Here is a 6,000-nt window from a genome sequence, read left to right as displayed (position 1 = left end):
TGTAGCAGTAGTGCATCATATTCATGTTTCTATCAAACATTTGTACAATATAGTAGTTATGACAATTTTAGGACCTTAGTGTAAAAATTATCAAAAGCTTATGCTAATTCCCTCAGTTCAAGCATTTCGCGGTCAACTTCCTGTTTGATGCATGCCCTGCCCACCTACATGATTTTAGACTAATGAGGATATCCCGTTTTAATTATGGGGTTTCACAGCTAGGGCTCAGCAAAAAAAGTTTTCATTTTCACTCATCAGGTGAGAAAATAAATTTTATATAGTTATACTGTCCCATTTGATCTAATGTCCCAATCACCCTTATTTCACCCCTTACGGGTGGAATAATATTTACGTGACTGGTTTGGTGCGGGTCAGTCGCACGGTAGGCACGGGCGGACTGCGGGTCCAATAGCTAAGACTATTCCAACTCAATCTGGTGCATTTGACAGCTGATTTCAAATGGTCCCAATGTGCTTATTTGTGTTCAAGCTCTGTCTGAAGGCTGTTAAAGGGTTAGTTCACCCAAAAATGAAAATTCTGTCATTAATTACTCACCCTCATGTTGTTCCACACCCATAAGACGACCTAAGATGACCTTCGTTCATCTTCGGAATGCAAATTAAGATATTTTAGTTGAAATCCGATGGCTCAGTGAGGGATAGGGAGCAATGACATTTCCTCTCTCAAGATCCATTAATGTACGAAAAACATATTTACATCAGTTCATGTGAGTACAGTGGTTCAATATTAATATTATAAAGTGACGAGAATATTTTTGGTGCGCCAAAAAACAAAAACAAAATAACAACTTATTTAGTGATGGCCGATTTCAAAACACTGCTTCAGGAAGATTCAGAGATTAATGAATCAGCGTATCGAATCATGATTCGGATCGCATGTCAAACCGCCAAACTGCTGAAATCACGTGACTCTGGCGCTCCGAACCGCTGATTCGAAACAAAAGATTCATAACGCTCCGAATCTTCCTGAAGCAGTGTTTTGAAATCGGCCATCACTATATAAGTAGTTTTTTTTTTTTTTTTTTTTTTTTGGTGCACCAAAAATATTTTTGTCGCTTTATTTTTAGTACATTAATGGATCTTGAGAAAGGAAATGTCATTGCTCCCTATGCAGGCCTCACTGAGCCATCGGATTTCAACAAAAATAGCTTCATTTGTGTTCAGAAGATGAACGAAGGTCTTACGGGTGTGGAAATAACATGAGGGTGAGTAATAAATTACAGAATTTTCATTTTTGGGTGAACTAACCCTTTAAAGCCAATCGCGCTGCATCTGATTGAAAGCTGGTGATTATATTAAGGGAGCGCGCTTTGCTCTTTTTAATATAGGCTATTCACAATTTGTATAAGTTTTAGAATATTTTTTGCGCTGCAACAAAGAGGACAAGCAGCCTGGTAAACACTGCTGACTTTCAGAAGAGACAACCGCGTTTAAGTGCGGTTCGGGACGGGTATGGGCTAAAATTAGTGTTTCTGTCGGATATTGGGTCAGGTGTGCTGTTAATAACTGCGGGTGCGAGACCCGTGCAGGACTCTGCTGCAACTAGTTCTGTAGCAGTAGGCCTATGTGTTTTCGTATAGTATTACATCACATCGTGAGTGTATATTAGTATGTTTGTAGTTTTCTTGAGGTAGGGATAGGGTTTGATTTTTTATTATTTATAATGTTTTCCAAACTGGTGCAGTAGTCCTTAGTCTCCTGAGGAAAAGGAATAAAATTTGGCTTGGATCCTAACCATTTCTTCTTGTGTAGCCTATATGAAAATTCCCCCAAATAATAAACAGTTGTGTAATAAAACTAAAATTATTATTATTTTCATTGGAATAATACATATATATTATCAAAATTATATATCATATATATATATGATATCAAAATTATTTCCTTCTAATTAAATTTTCCACATCCACCCAAAACATCTTTAAAAAATAGAATAGACTAGAATAAAATAGATCTCTAATTTACACCTCTTTAACTCCCTATTAGTTGGATATATAGCCTACCATGTAAAATTTTAAATGTAACCTTTTACTTAAACAGTATGTGTTACAAATACACCAACCTTTTATCCAGTTTATATTTCTAAATACACTGATCCACAATAAACTTTTATGAGTAGCTGTTTCACCTGTTATAATATCCCTAATATGTTTATTTACACCTGTGTTTTATAATATCAATGTCTCCTATAAGCATGCAATATTGCCGCCGAGGAATCACTTCCACAAGCTCTTACAAAATGTATAACTTGTCGTCAAGAAAAAAGACAAAAGCATACTCTTTTGGCTTAACTGGAAACACAAATGTATCCTTTCTTGGGAGCATCTTTTTTTCTCTCTCTCTTTTTTTTTCTTTTTTTTTTTTCTTTTCTTTCTTTTTTTTTTTTCTTTTAATTTCTTTTTTTATGAGAATAGAACAATTTACAAACAGAGCATAGCATAAATAAGACAGTGCAATACAAAGTGTAATATTATTTAGTAATTGGGGTATCTGAAAATAATATATTTTAAACATGTTAATGACTTTTTTAACAATTTCAGAGAAGACATTTCTAAAACAATTCTTGGGGCATCTGGTAGACCCGGAATAGGCGACGCGTGATGTCAGACTTAACAAGCACTCGAAAATAATGCTGCGTTCCAGACGAGGTTAGACGCGGGAATATCCCACTTCAGACCTGTGTGTTCCAGTCAATCACACGTCACGTTCACAAGTTGACCATGTGAGGTCGCCACAAAACAAGAAGAGCATATCGCGTTTGTGTGCAAGTTATGGCAAAGACAGGAAAAAAAATAACATAGCTTTAAAAACAGCAGACGAAAAGCAAAAACGAATGTAGCCTATCATTACATAATGTCTAATGTTTTTACGTTTATGATCATTAGAACAGGACGTGCCTCGCTGATGTCGGGGTTGATCGAAGTACCCCGACTTCAGAGGTCGAATGCCCCACTTTGAGTGTCGTTCCAAGCGTTATTTCCTAGAAAAAGGTAGGAAAAATCCAAATTCCCATCTGTTTGGGATGCGGCCTAAGTAAAGGCAAAATATACTTTGGCCAACTATACTAATTTTCGTCATGTGGAGGGCTCGCGGACGGTCACACACCCCGTTCCATGTGGCCCAACAGCGCATCCGCAAGCAGGACAGAAGAGTCCACTAGGTAGCAATAGCACAGTGCGCAATTGTCAAAGAAGTGTGTGAAAAGAGCGATACAAAAACAAGACGAGTAAACTTAGAAGCATATCATTCTCCATCATTTATGATTGTTGTTCTCTTGGTGTATCTTCTGAACTATGTTGCAATGGTGGATGGGTCATTCTACAGAAACGTTCGCTTTTCTGTCCCTAGACTTTACAGAAATATTACACTTGAAAACACTTTAGGATTACAATTTTTTATATATTTTAATATGAAACAATATGTTAATTGAACAATTAAACCTTCTTGAGCCATCAATGTGGCAATATTTGTTTTTTAATTAATTATAAAAATTCCAAGCGCCACAGAAGTGCTCATCCCCACAGTCATGTACAGAGGGAAAGGGCCAGAGGTGGGTAGAGTATCCAAAAACTGTACTCAAGTAAAAGTACAAGTACTTATAGAAATATTTACTCAAAGTAAAGTGAAAGTAATAATCCTAATAGTTACTTGAGTAAGAGTAAAAAAGTATCCAATAAAAAATCTTACTCAAGTAGCTCGTTACTAGTTACTTTTATTATATATATATATATATATATATATATATATATATATATATATATATATATATATATATAAAATATACACACACAATAGCATGTTATTATTTAATGTTTATTATTTAAATAGATATTTAATTTATCATAATTAGATATCTTTGCAACAAACAAACATAGAAGAGACAAGCATTATTTCTAGCATCTGTAACCGAATGTATCGCTACTATATTAATAACGTATACAGCTAACGTTACATTTTAAAGAAGAGAGAAAACTCTTTACATGTGCTCGCGCTCATAACTGAACTTGACACAAACAATGATCAAATACACATCGACGGATCTTCTTCGGTCTGTTCTCCAAAATGTAATCAAATGTACATTTCTGCAGGCGCGTGTAAACTGCTTAACTGTGTCAACGCAAAGCGTTCATTTTCAAGACGAACAGGTCGTTGGCGCCGCCATTGCGCAATAGTATATGTATAAATTAATGTATAAATTAAGATATATGCCCATAAAAACGGTAAAGAAATACTACATACTTTTGTTATAGTGACGTAATAATCTGTTTGGTTGTAAAATGTCGGCTATTGGCTGTATCATGAAGTAAAATCAAATGAAATCGATAGGCCTACCTGTGGAATTGTTCACAGACAGCATACGCAGCTCAACTAATAAAGGTCTTCATCGCTGGCAAACAATTGGATGCATTTGCAGATTTGCTTTTAATTGACTGTAGGTCCACTCAGGGGTGGAAATGGGGGGTAACGCGGGGGGTAACGCGGGGGGACGGCGTCCCCAGAGTGAATTTCAAGGGGGGACGGCGTTCCAGTTCAAATTGTTTCGATTTTTTTTTATAGAAATGAAGGGATTTCTGTATTTATTCACTCAATAGCCTACGAAAACGAAACCGATACAGCGCAAAAACATAGCGCAATAAAATTGCATGATTATTCATAAAAAAAAAATCGCAATCTCAATTCAAACACCCATGCGATCTTATCAGTGCTCGAACGCACCGGCACTTTAATCTGTAGCATACCCACGCTTTGTCTTGCATACCGGCACTTCTCACATGTTGCCGGTACTCGATCTAACCACCACACCGAAACATAGAATCAGGCTGTTAATTAATTGTATAAATCGCGCGTTCGGAGCTTTTATAAGCATGAGTGGTGCACCGCGCGCGAATCACCGCAGGCGCGTTCACCAGCGCGCTCCAAAAGTGTGATAAGATTTGCGCGAGCCGTTCCTATGATAAAATAGAACGTTCTCAATAGAATTCAAATGGGTTTCATTTGAATTATATTCAGAACGTAGTAAAACTTTATGGAGAAAGTCATCATGATCTAAAAACAGCCAGTAAAAAAAGAGGGGAAAACATGATGATGATCTTGCAAGCTTTTTAAACTTCTTCCTAGAATTTATCACGTTCTATTGTATTTATTGTGGTACATTTTAACTAACTTGTTCAAGAATTTATAATATATAATCTATTAAGGCAATAGATTTAAAAGAGAGAGAAAAAAGTTAACATTGCCCTAAGCATGCAATGAGGAGCCATCAATGATCTATCTTTAATTATATCCTTATTGTAACAATTACAAGAACTACTTTTTCATAAGGCCAAGTAGGCTACAAGTTAGAATCATGGATCTTCTTGAATTATTGACTAAACTTTAGTTTTCCTCATGTGTAAAATGTGTTCTGCTAATATGACAGATATGCCCGTTAGGAAAAACCTGGCTGTATAAGAACATTTTAAGTAGATAGTTTGACTTCCCATGGCACTTCGTAAACAAGTAATTGTTAACTATAGGCTGTTACTTTATTGCAGTTGTGTTATCAACCAACTTTGCATGTGTGGACCATTTTGCAAAAATAAAGCAACAAACAAATAAATAAACCTCATGAGGGAGCAAACCCAAACCCAAACCCAAAACTCGCAACCAAGGAAGACAACCAGTCCCCATCCCAAATGGAAGTGAACAAAATAGAGTGAATTACCCTTTGAAAGTAACTTGATACTTCAAATAAAGATTGCATCAATTATATTGATACACCAGTAGGTGGTGACAAATGATTGTGAAAAATCTATTTGTCATTGATTCATTCATTACAAAGAATTGTTCAAACACGTTGATTCATCTATGAAACAAGTGACATCTTTATAATTGAGTCATTGAATCATTTATTCAAACCGATTTTTATAAAATAATTCATTCAAAATAATTAATGTTTTTTTGTAAATAGACTGCAGCAACTAACATAATGTCAGAATCA

The sequence above is a fragment of the Megalobrama amblycephala genome, unplaced genomic scaffold (assembly GCF_018812025.1).
Source record: "Megalobrama amblycephala isolate DHTTF-2021 unplaced genomic scaffold, ASM1881202v1 scaffold455, whole genome shotgun sequence".
Lineage (NCBI taxonomy): Eukaryota > Metazoa > Chordata > Actinopteri > Cypriniformes > Xenocyprididae > Megalobrama > Megalobrama amblycephala.
This window is presented reverse-complemented; position numbering follows the sequence as displayed.